The 12,968-nt window shown below is 39.8% G+C and overlaps 1 long non-coding RNA gene across 1 annotated transcript; it reads left to right on the top strand.

Moving 5' to 3' along the window:
• Positions 1-328: 328 nt before the first annotated feature.
• LOC142964759 (uncharacterized) lies at positions 329-4,489 on the top strand. The gene is made up of 3 exons (XR_012957558.1): positions 329-641; positions 848-898; positions 2,566-4,489. It is a non-coding gene; the product is annotated as an uncharacterized LOC142964759 (long non-coding RNA).
• Positions 4,490-12,968: the final 8,479 nt, after the last annotated feature.

The following is a 12,968-nucleotide window of genomic DNA, read 5'->3' on the forward strand; positions in this document are numbered from 1 at the left end:
ACCCAGTTTATCATTAAGTCTGTAGCTTAACAAGCAGTCTTCCGTCTGTTCAAAGGTACAGAGAGACGAAGTGAAACCAGAAACACTAATCATTAAATATCCAGAGCGATACGTCTTGTTCAATAAGTCTTGATCTCTTGTTCAGCTGCAGTTCACACAGTCAACCAGCAGGTGTCAGTGAAGCTCCATCAGTCAGAGCTACGAGATCGGCTTCATCAGCAGCAACCGAGCAAGACGAGGGGAAGAGAGAGGAAGAGGAAGAGAGACGGGGTGTTAATAAACTGTTAATGAGGAGGAAGAGGAGGAGAGAGGTGCGAAAGAGGGGAAGAGGAAGCTGCAGAATAATTTGATACTTAGTGAATTATTAATTAAATTATAATTTATTTGAAATTCCATTATTTGAAGTCAAATGCAATAATTTTCTAAAATGTATCATATAAGTCAGTAATTAATGATCAAAATTGTCTGTAACACTTCAACCTCTGTTCTTAACGAGTTCGGAGGCCGAACCGGCCAATCAGAAGTGCAGCAGCCTAACGAGCAGCAGGAGGCGGGGCTTCCGGGAGACAGACAGATGGACGGATGTCTCTGTCTCGTCCCTCAGTCGTGTTGACAGAGAGCAGAAGATGATGATTTACTAGGTGGGTTTTTATTCACGGCGTGTCCCGGATGAATAAAGATCAAATTAGAGGTTTATGAGCTCCGCTGTCTATCCTGACATTTATATGAGCTCTGGGCTCGGCTCGCTGTGATTTATGTTTACAGCAGCGCAGGAGGGAGATAAATAAATAAATCAAAAAAATCAAATGAAGTAGCCTGAAATCTTATTCTAATGCTCTGTCAACAGCAGCGCAGACGCAGAGAGGCATGATGGGAGATGAGAGGCGGGGAGTCAGAGGTGAGGAAGATGGAGATCACATTCAGTGCTGATGAAATGAAACAAAACATTTATCTGTTGGAGGAAAGACGACTGATGAAATATAAACTGGAGAAAAAGGAGACGCGTGTCTCGTCGGATTCACCATCTTGTTCCTAACTTCATACAAAATGTTGCTAATTTAAAGGTCTTGTTGATAACAGTTATATGTATTAAATATTTAAAAAATATATACTACATCCACAGAGGTTTGAGAAAGCTGCCAAATGAAATTACTTCTTAAAAAATTGTTCTGAAAAATTGTTCTGAATGATTATGATATATATGCTAAACGAGCGTTGGACTCAGCCGCAGAAGAGCACTGACTGTCTGTGAGAACGGGTTGGTTTTATACAAAAGATTACTTATTTTCTTGTGCGTTTTTGTGCGTCCACTCAATACATGAATCCAGTCTTTTCAAAATAAACTTCCGTCTCCACAGAAAACTACTTAGTTAGGTTTAGACAACTAAACTACTTAGTTATGTTTAAGAAACGATTGTCTTTTGGGATAAAATAACAGAAGTGAAATGAAGTACGCACGTTTAAGGCCGGTCTTATCCAGCATTCTTTGCTAAAGCTACAAAAATGATATCCTAAATTATTTTGTATGTTATCCATGAAATAATGAACGAGGATGTTTAAAGATCGCAAACACACAGGACGGGCAAGAAGTGAGGTGGATGAGTCCAACAAACAGAGATCATTCCTCCAGCAGACCGCCGTTTGTTCCTCAAGTTAAACTAGAAGTCAACGTTGATTTATCCGTCACGTAACTTGCGTCCTTCAGTAACAACATTTCTGTAGTTATTTAAACCAAACCACCGTTTTTTCCAAAACCTAACTAAGAAGTCATGTTGACTAAACCTAACTGAGTTGCTTCTTGTGAAGACAGAAGTTTATTTTGAAAAGACTTTATATAACTTTTCGGAAGATATCATACGAACGTTGTATGAGGATACGTTTATGATCAACAGTGCATTAATTGTCGTAGGTAGAAGCACAGAGAGTGTATGAGAACAGCGTGTTCAATATTACTCCACAAGTGAGAAACATGATACTTTATATTTTAAGGATTAAAATGTTAATATTTCTGATACATCCGTTCATAAAATATGTAAAATACGATGAAATATCAGCATGAAATTGCTGCTGAAGTATCACTGCTAATATTCCAGTAATGTATTTTATATAATATGACTCTCGGACCATTCTGTCCAACAAGTACTTTTACTATTGATACTTTATGTACATTTAACTGTCAGAGAGTATTTGATCAGAGCAGGATTACTACTTCTTCCACCACTGCTTTTACATTTTATTCTAAAACATCTGTGCTTTAATGAAAGGTAGATTGTTAATCCAGGACTCTTTGGTGTAAAGAAGTATTTTAACATGTAGCTGCTGCTTTTACTTAAAAGAAGTACACAATCTGAATACTTATTACTACTGTTCAGGGAATACAAATCTACAACAGAGCTGGTTAAACAGAGTACATAAGATACAACAGTGAGAGTTTAAACTCAATCATATGTATCTGATGTTTCATGTGGGCTCTCTACTAGCAATACAAATAAAGATTGTTATATTTGAACGAAACATAAATATGTATAGACTCACCTTCTTTCGTTCTTTTTTTCGAATCTGCAGCCACTTGATGGCAGTGAAGCACCGCGACCAACTGTGGGAGGAAACACAGAAAAAACCTTGCATTAGTCATAAAAGGTGGTGAAAGAGAAGAAGAGGAGGAAGGAGGGAGGAGGAGGAGGAGGAGGGGAGGCTGGGAGAGCATCCATAATGTATGTGATCAGTCAGAGAGAAACACTGGAGGAAGATGCATATTTACAGGGGTTATGGTACTAATGATGACACAGATGCTGAAGCCCACATGAGCCGACACAAAGAGAGCTTCCTGTCCGTCACACGGAGCTGCTGGGGAAAAAAAATCTCTCTCTTTGTAAGTCCTAAAGTCTGATCTTCTTAAAACAAGAGAGGAAGAATCAGCCAATGAGGGGGTGAGATTATTTCACCTGAGTCTGGTGCTTGAAATGGAATAAAAGAAAAAAAAGGTGTCAAGACTGCGAGCAGCAGCTGCTCGGCATGCAGCTTTTATCTCAGAGAACACATCCTGGATCACTGCTGCACATCCTGCAGAGGGTTCGGTTCAAAGATGAAGGTGGAGGAGGGGGAAGGTGGATCTCATGTGATGATATGTGGACGTACACATCATCAAGAGTGGTAAAAAATATCGTTACTGAGCAATATGTGTAACAATAATCACCCTTTTTCAGACCCAGCAATAAGTACATTTACTCAAGTACTTTACTTTATACTAATACAATACAATTCACTACTTGTATCTGCAGTTACTACCAGTGGTCAAGTACTCAGAGCTTGTACTGCAGTATTCTAATGTAACTGGCAATCTCGTTCTCATTGAAATAAATGTCTGTTTTAATTCGCTCTCTCTGGCTGAAGGAGGTAACACAATGGCGATTGAGCTTATAGCCCACTAAATATTGCAATGTTTTTATTTTACTGCTTGTATAAAGTAGTAAAAGTAGCAGAATAATACGTATAACAACATTAGGTTCAGACAACTAAACTACTTAGTTAAGATTAGAAGGTCATCGTTCGGGTTGAAATAACTACAGAAGTGTTGTGACTGAAATACACAAGTTAAACAATTTACTTGACAAATAAATCAACGTTGACTTCTTGTTTCAATTATCTGATGACACTTGTCAGATGAAGGAAAACTCGCTGTATGTTCCACCTCCATGCATGCACCCACCTCCACTCCCACCCGTCCTGTGTGTGCCTTAGCAGTCTTTATTATTCCTCGTTCCTCAGCAGATTCTCTTTAAATCAAACCAGCACTAGTTCTTCTCTGACGTAAAAAGCCCAACCCTGACCAATGGAGGACCCGTCTGTCTACTATCACCTCCTTTCTACAAGTTGTTTCTGAAAACAACAAGAAATACGTCGAGCTACGTGGAGATCGGCTCACCTGAAAGCTTCCTATGAGAAATTTAAGTGGAGCTCTAAAATATCTGCAATTTTTTGGTGCCATTTATTTCTGCATAAATGTATATTTAGCATCCTGAGATAAATAATAGGCCAATAGGAAAGCACTTGCATATTCGTGCATAACAATTTCTGATAATTTGTGTCTATTAAACACAATGTTATCATTTCCTGCTGAAGACATCAATGCATACGGCGCTCCCCACACACATTAGGCAGCATACAATGTCTTTGGAGTGCTGTGGGCACGTTGATGATTGTTATGGGATTCAATCAAAGAAATGGGATGCAGCCTCGTTCTGGTCTGTTTAACACAGTAACTGCTGCCTGTCCACTGTGCACTTGAGATTTTATTGAGTGATAAAAAACAACAACATTGAAAGGGTGAACAATGTTTCTAAATATTCTTTGCATGAACTGAAACTGTACTGATCGTATATATATTTTTGCACAAAACATTGTCACCGAAAGTAATTCAAACACGGTGGACAACCGTCATGATTTACAACAAACATCTGCTTGAATCTCTTTATGTGCGTGACTCTCTTAATTCAGTGTTGATGTGCAGATGTAGAAAACAGCCGGAACAAAAACAAACCGTTTTCTTCCCGGTCAGTGTGAAGAATCAGTCCGTCCTCCATCACGTGGGTTTCTCTGCTGAATCCAGAGCCGGCGGGATAAAGTACAGCGAGCGGGTCATTATTGCCAAATGAACCCCGACAGGGTGATTCAAGAGCCCGTCGGCTCGCTGTACATTATCCCTTACATATATATCTTCTGTTCCATCTGCGAGGAGAGAAATACGGACACAGTTAAAGCCCCGTAATGAGTCCGTTTTCTTCTGACCTCGCTTCCCCCACAGATACATGCTGACATGAAAAGCTGCTGCTGCAACAAACGGATGTTTCTGAGCTGAATGTGAGCAAATGGGCTGAATGAAACACATGCAGCCCGGTGAGTGTCACTGCTAATTATAGCCGGCAATGTACCTGTTTGTTCCCTTAATTTAGTAATCAATGTCCACAAATTACTTAATTACCTCAAACTAATTATTTGTGCCCTGAAAAAATGACATTTCTGCTTTCAGAAGGCAGTGATACAACGTTCACAGTATCATCTGAGTTTTACAGCCAAACAATCTGTCAACCACCGTGTTTTTATTCCCTAGCGGACACTATTTCATTCTTGTTCTTATCTTTTCTATCAATATAAAAGAGTTTACTGGGGTTTTGTTTTTTTCATCCGAAAGCATCTTTAATAATTCTCCAGGACTCTACTCCTTGTAGCATCTCAACAGGGCGTAAGTACATTTTATTTACACATCCCAATATCACAAATCACAAATTTGCCTCACACATCTTTACAATCTTTTCATCATACGACACCTTCTGTCCTCTAGACCCCTCGATTCATACTTTGGACGGATCCATCTTTCTGGACAGACAGAAATAAATGTCTGTTTAACAGAATAACTAACATAGTAGAATTACAGTACAGACAGCCAGGATTACAAGAATTATACTTGGAATGTAAACGTAAATAGAATATGGATCGGCAGCCTTTACACACCGGGGGTGTTTTTGTTTGTGCAATTGATTTGTCAATATATTCTTTCAAAGTGTTGTTTTGGTCACGAATACTTTCTTACAAAATGTGAATATTATACATCGAAAAGCGATGGAATGTCTTTTCACTCCACGAATAAAAGCATCAATCAATCAAGTTGTGCCTATAATTATTAAATAACAACATGGAGGCTCCGTAGTTGAACCAAGACTGCAAACTTTATACCTCTCAACCTTGACAAATGTTCTTCCATTCTTACCTTTCACAATAAAAGCCCTAGATATATAATATTCCGTCGTATCCTCAGATAATGATTTGTATGATATCGTACAAAAAAGTTGCTCCTACAAAAGTCCAGAAACACGTGTTAATTTCTGCTTCTTATATGCACGCAGACTTTTCAAAATAAACCATCTTCACAGCAAACATCTTAATTAGGTTTCGGATAAGATTTTGACAAATACTTAATTAGGTTTAGACAACAAAACTACACTGCGCTACTACGTTACTAAAGAATATAAGTTACGTGAGGAATAGATCATCACTGACTGTTATAGCGGTCTCTTGTGGGTGAAAGACCAAATATTGTTTCACCATACCTGTGTGGGTAATTGCTGTCTTTATACTTCCTGGTTCATAATTATGTGGATTCTATTCAAATTGATTTTGTGGGATATCTACAAATTACAGCGTATTCATCTGTGAATACAACTTCGCTATAACGCTGGGTGGGAACAGCCTGAATATTCGTAGACGGTTATTTGGCATCTTCATGTTTCTAATCATCACTTCCTCGGTGTGTAAACATATGTAGACTTCATAGTCACGATCATTTTCTATTGGACGCAACAAAAAGACCAGATTATGTTGAAATTTGTTGTGAATGTTTTAACATTCAATACTAATGAAATTCTTACCTTCTTCACATGGTAACTTATGGTTAAGGTTTGGAAAAGATAATAGTTACAATGATAAGGATATGATAAAGGTTAGTGGAAGCTGATCTTTCACTATAAATATTAATATAGTTGGAGCTGCTTCTTCTTTGTCTCCTTTCATTTGCGTCAGCGTGGACGCAGACGTCACTGTGCGGATGCATCAAAACATTTAGCAGACCCAAATATATATTTAAAACACTACTAATGATACAGGGAGGAGAGGCCGTCCTTCACTGTTGTGTTTAATTCATGAACATTTGCTTCATTTTCCTCCCTCGGAGAGGAAACCTCCCAGCGAGACGTCTCCGTGTCAGTCAGCGCTGAGACTCTGTGGAGTTAATGCTCAGCCTTATTAGACCGGACACTGCTCATAATTCTTCGTCTCTCACGGATGTTTAATTCATGTTTCCCCTACGTCCGACACATTCAGCGTCATTTCAGCTCCAACAAAGAGCAGCTGCTAATGGTCCTTTCAGAGAGGAGGACTTAAATAAAGCTCTGAACCGCCGGACAGGACGGAGGACAACATGGCAGGAAGAAGAGAGACGCTGTCAGATAAATATTAACTTATTTTTATTGTGTTGACACAATAAACCACAGGCAGTGTGATCAGTTGTCTGTTTGTCATTGGTTACTTTAGTTCAAACAGAGATATTTATTTATAAAGTTGTGACACACTTAACTACTCATATCTTGAACTGGGAGATTTCACAGATAAAGAAAGACAGTTTTGTTCATAGTAATTATGACGGGAGCAAAGGAGGAAGTCAGGTGACGTAGTATAGAGAGCAGGCAGTAACCTCCAGGTCTTTTAGACCAATGCTGAAGAGCCTTAAACATTACATTACAGTCATTTAGCAGACACGTTTATCCAAAGCGACTTACAATTCAGATTTTGTCACACCGTAGGCACAGCTACCGCAAGAGCTCAAGGACACATCGACATGCGACTAGCGGAGCCAGAGCCGGGGATCGAACCGCCGATTGAAAGACGGCCCTGCTCTCCACTTAGCCACCGTCGCCCATGACAAGGGTGTAGGTCTGCATAGAGACATGTTCGTATACATTGTTTGGGGGAACAGAATTGTCCCTAACATTATTTTAATTTTGAAGAATCACATTAATGCAGCGAGCAGGTACTCATTAGCATATCTGTGTTCAGCTGTGGCTGAAGAATGATGTGGTACTCTTATCTTACATAAACCCATAACATTTATTGCATCCTATTCTTTTTATTATAATTCTACGTATATGTGCATATGTCAATTTTTTTACATACCTTTGAAATTTTTTCTTTCACGTTGTTTGTTCAAACCTTTGGTATTCAATAAGTCCTCGTCGCTGATGAAATATCACGTCTTCCTCTGAGGTTGGAGAGAAAAAGTTAGAGAAGGAAAAGTAGGTGAGGCGATTTTGAGCAGAAGAGGTTTTCAAACCCTTCTTTTCCACCTGGTTTGCTCGGCAGCTTTCTCCCCCGAGGACCGCGAAGCTGCTCCTGTCGATCCACGCCGCCTCCTCCGTCACTCACATGTAGACGACGGCGTCTCAAACCCGACCAAAGCCTCTCAATCTCTCCCAAACTTTATTATATTCTCTCCACATGGCGCGCGTACTTTCTCGGGCTGGTGGACAGATCTCTCCGGGGAGCCCAGAGCAGCTCTGAGGGATGAATCTAATAAGAAAAATGAAAATAGGAGAAAAAGGTTTTCAGATATTTCTCCTGTTTGACTTTGAGACTGTAAAATAAGATATATAATCTACCATTATTATATAATGTCACCTATATATATAAACCCTCCAGCGTGTTCTGAGTCTACTCCAGGTCCTCTTACCAGTGGGACGTGTCCTCTAAACGGAGGCCTCCAGGAGGGTCCAGATCAGACTTTTGAACCTCCATAGTCGGGCCTTTTTAAAGTGAAGGATCAGTGTTTCTACTCTGAGCTCCATTGGAGCGTAGATGAACTGGTGAATCAAGTTTTGCCTTCCAGCTCAGCTCTCTCTTCAACACAACGGTCCAGTCTGGCTGGTCTCATCCAGCATTCCTCTAACTTGCGTATTCTAGTTGCGGCTATTTCATACTATTTTATTATTGGTGATTTTACTGTCTAGACCTAACTAAGTAGTTTAGTTGTCTAAACCTAACTAAGTAGTTTAGTTGTCTAAACCTAACTAAGTAGTTTTGTTGTCTCAACCTAACAAAGTAGTTTAGTTGTCTAAACCTAACTAAGTCGTTTTGTTGTCTCAACCTAACTAAGTAGTTTAGTTGTCTAAACCTAACTAAGTAGTTTTGTTGTCTCAACCGAACTAAGTAGTTTAGTTGTCTAAACCTAACTAAGTAGTTTAGTTGTCTCAACCTAACTAAGTAGTTTAGTTGTCTCAACCTAACTAAGTAGTTTTGTTGTCTCAACCTAACTAAGTAGTTTAGTTGTCTAAACCTAACTAAGTAGTTTAGTTGTCTCAACCTAACTAAGTAGTTTTGTTGTCTCAACCTAACTAAGTAGTTTAGTTGTCTAAACCTAACTAAGTAGTTTAGTTGTCTCAACCTAACTAAGTAGTTTAGTTGTCTAAACCTAACTAAGTAGTTTTGTTGTCTCAACCTAACTAAGTAGTTTAGTTGTCTAAACCTAACTAAGTAGTTTTGTTGTCTCAACCTAACTAAGTAGTTTAGTTGTCTAAACCTAACTAAGTAGTTTAGTTGTCTCAACCTAACTAAGTAGTGTTGTTGTCTCAACCGAACTAAGTAGTTTAGTTGTCTAAACCTAACTAAGTAGTTTTGTTGTCTCAACCGAACTAAGTAGTTTAGTTGTCTAAACCTAACTAAGTAGTTTAGTTGTCTCAACCTAACTAAGTAGTTTAGTTGTCTCAACCTAACTAAGTAGTTTTGTTGTCTCAACCTAACTAAGTAGTTTTGTTGTCTCAACCTAACTAAGTAGTTTAGTTGTCTAAACCTAACTAAGTAGTTTAGTTGTCTCAACCTAACTAAGTAGTTTTGTTGTCTCAACCTAACTAAGTAGTTTAGTTGTCTCAACCTAACTAAGTAGTTTAGTTGTCTCAACCTAACTAAGTAGTTTAGTTGTCTCAACCTAACTAAGTAGTTTTTTTTTTTTGAAAATACTTCATGTAACGAGGATAATTGACACGTGTTGCTGGACAAAACACACAAAAATTGAGAAGTAACTTTTCGTAAGATATACAAAGCATTGTATGATGATACATAGGAATATTATATGTCTAGGGCTTTTCTGGTGAAAGACTGAAAGGACTAATACAGTTTGTCATCCTGGTTCAGACTGCGGACTTAAGAAAAATATACCCTGTTCTGGAAAAAAACATTCCGTCACTTTTAAATATATATATATATATTGAGATGCAAATTAATCGGACCAACAAAATGCCCCCGGTGTGTAAAGGCCTCCAGACTTCAAACTGCTTGACATCCCCACCGATCCATTTTCTATTTGTGTCTGCATTTTAAGAATACATTTGTAATCCTCATGGTCTATACTGTAATTGTATTAGTTTGGTTATTCTGTTAACGCAGCATCTCTTTCCGTTGCATGAGGATGTGTTGACCTGTTGACCGTGCCCAGAAAACCATTATAGGGAGGCGTCCAGGAGGATCCAGATCAATGTTGAACCTCCTCAGCGTCTCTACTCTGAGCTCCTATCTCTATCTCTAAGGCTGAGACCAGACTCCCTACGAAGGAAGCTCCTTCAGCTGCTTGTATCATTCTTTCGGTCACTCCCCAAAGCTCATGACCACTGGTGAGGGTTCGTACCAATGTGTGAAACACGGGGGGTTTGATTGACCCTTTAGACCCCCTGATAGCTTCAATAGCAAAATTTCGGAGGTATCTTGAAAATCACTAGACAATTATTTGTTATTATTATTGCCGTTGTCCCTAAAATGTCTTTTAAGAGCTTACTAATACCTGCAGCAGTTTTAATTATTATAACTGCAAAACATTTTTTTGTGAAGCGAGCCGGTCGTGGATCTGAAGAGTACTCGTTACCCTTTAAAGGTTTGACTCTTTAAAGACTCAAAGACAGGAAAATGAGATGTTCAAGGATGCTCCGACATCTGAGTCACGTGGAGAACAACAACTTTTTATGAAACTAATATCACATTGCTGTTTTCTATGTTGCTCATTGTTTGTCTTCAAGGTTTGATTTTCTGACAAAGCTTTGATATTTTGATGTTCAGTATTCTTGAATGCATCAGCAAAGTGACTTTGACAGGAGAGAAAAAGGTGATGGTTGATCTGAAACTGAACTCAAAATAATTCATTCCAAAACCTGGAGGGACATTATGATGATTTTTAAGGATTTTTATCACATTTATTTTACTTTTTACCTTGACTTTTTTTGACAAGAAAATTGTTTGTTTTCATAAACAAAAAAATAACAGAATATTTGTATTTTTCTTCCAAATGCACTCGAGGACACAACAAATCAGGAGTTGATCTTCTGACAAAAAATAGCAATTAAGTGTCTCCAAAGTTGTTGAAGTGTCCTTGAACACACCACAAAGGAGACTTTGACTACAAAATAAATGCTGTGATATCTTCTGATGATGTCATTAAAATTTGTTTGGAAAAAGATCAGAATTCAGATCAGTGTAAGTAATTTTAGTTTATGAGGTAAAACATGAATAAACAAGCGGTGTGGTCCTTTAAAGGAGCATTTCTAAAGTTTATCTTTGAAAGGAGTCTCCTCTCAGAAACAAAAGTTTCCTAGAGAACACACACTCTCTCTCTCTCACACACACACACACACACACACACACACACACACACACACACACACACACACACACACACACACACACACACACACACACACACACACACACACACACACACACACACACCTCTGTCAATAAGTGACATTTTCCATCACAGCGTTTTCTCTTTTAACATTAAATCATAAAAATTCAAATGCAGCCGGATGAATCTGAGCCTCAAAGCGAGCGGCTGCGTTCACTTGAGTTTTGCTGACATCTCGCCGAGAGTCTCTGGTTTTTAAAGTTTAAACACAGGCGTGCGCCTGCCTTTCGGTTCACTTTCTGAATATTTTAAAGGGGGAACTTCACAGGAGACGGATGAAGGTGAGAGGCTGCTGCCACCCAGATTAAACAGAAAGCATTAAAACCGAGTTAACACCGACTCTCTGCCTCTGCGCTCAGGTGCGATGGTTTTAATCCGAGGCCGGATTTCCAGATAGCTCTGCCTTTGTCAGTAACACTCCCCCAGTCTTTAAAACATCCATGCACCTGTCGTGAGAGGGGAAGTTTTAATTAGGCCAAAACCTCTCATGTTCTTCTCCGGCTTCATAACAAGAAACAGGAAGAGAGTGGAGATGCAAGTTTTTGCCCAAAGACAATAAGATAAAGAGCAGCGTTGCTCAAAGGCGGCGTCCTTCAAAGAGCCTCTGTTATGATAAATCACCAAAATGAGACTCAGCAGTGGAGTCTGCTCTCACTGAGCGTGTGCGGTGCGACCGCACGACTGATCACCACGATTATTATCTTCACCGCCGCCGCCGGACAGGACAGGAGAGGACGAGGCGCTGCCACAAACACCGCCAGACAAACAGTCTGTTCACACACCGGTTCAGTTTACACCTCTGTCTCTCCGTTTGTGGTGAAATGTGCTCATTAGATCGGATGTTGTTGATCTCGTGGTGGCGTTTTCCCACAACGTGGCGGCGGCGTAGAAACCGTCCTCGGGTGATCTCCGAAACAACTCCCTGACGTCCTCACCCTCCTAATGAGTCTGTGTGTTCCTCCTCGGCCTTGAGTTCAGTTAAAGTAGTGCAGCCTCCAAAAAATAACAACACAGAACGCAGACGTGTGAGGAGATAAGAATACAAGGAGACGAGGACACAAGGGTATAAAGGGATAAGGAGAAGAGGAGACAAGCAGCGGAAGAGATGGGGAGACAAAGACACAAGGAGATGAGGAGATGAAGAGATGAGGACACAAGGAGCTGAGGAAACAAATAGCTGAATGGAGGAGGAAACAAAGAAATGAAGAGACAACAACAGAGATAGGGAAACAAGGGGATGAGACCAGGAAAAGAAGAGACGAGGACACAAGAAGACAAGGAGGTGAAAAGACAAGATGGGACAAGGAGACAAGGAAACAAAAAGATGAGTAGACAGGGGATCAAGGGACTAGGGGAGATGAAAAGACGAGGAAACAAGGTGATGAAGAGACAAGGAAACAAGGAGACAGACAGGCAAGTAAACAAGGAGGAGAAGATGAAGAGAACAGGGAGGAGACAAGGAGTGGAGGAGTTAAAGAAATAAGGAAACAAGGGGATGAGGAGACCAGGAGAAGAAGAGACAAGGAGATAGAGAGATAAGAAGACAAGGAGTTGATCAGACAAGGAGATGAAAAGACGAAGAGACAAGGGGATGAGAGACCAGGAGATGAAGAGACAAGGAGATGAAGAGATGAGGAGAAAAGGGGATTAGGAGACTAGGAGATGAAGAGACGAGGACACAAGGGGATGAGGAGAC

The sequence above is a fragment of the Anarhichas minor genome, unplaced genomic scaffold, assembly GCF_050575085.1.
Source record: "Anarhichas minor isolate MPS153535 unplaced genomic scaffold, ASM5057508v1 ptg000031l, whole genome shotgun sequence".
NCBI lineage: Eukaryota > Metazoa > Chordata > Actinopteri > Perciformes > Anarhichadidae > Anarhichas > Anarhichas minor.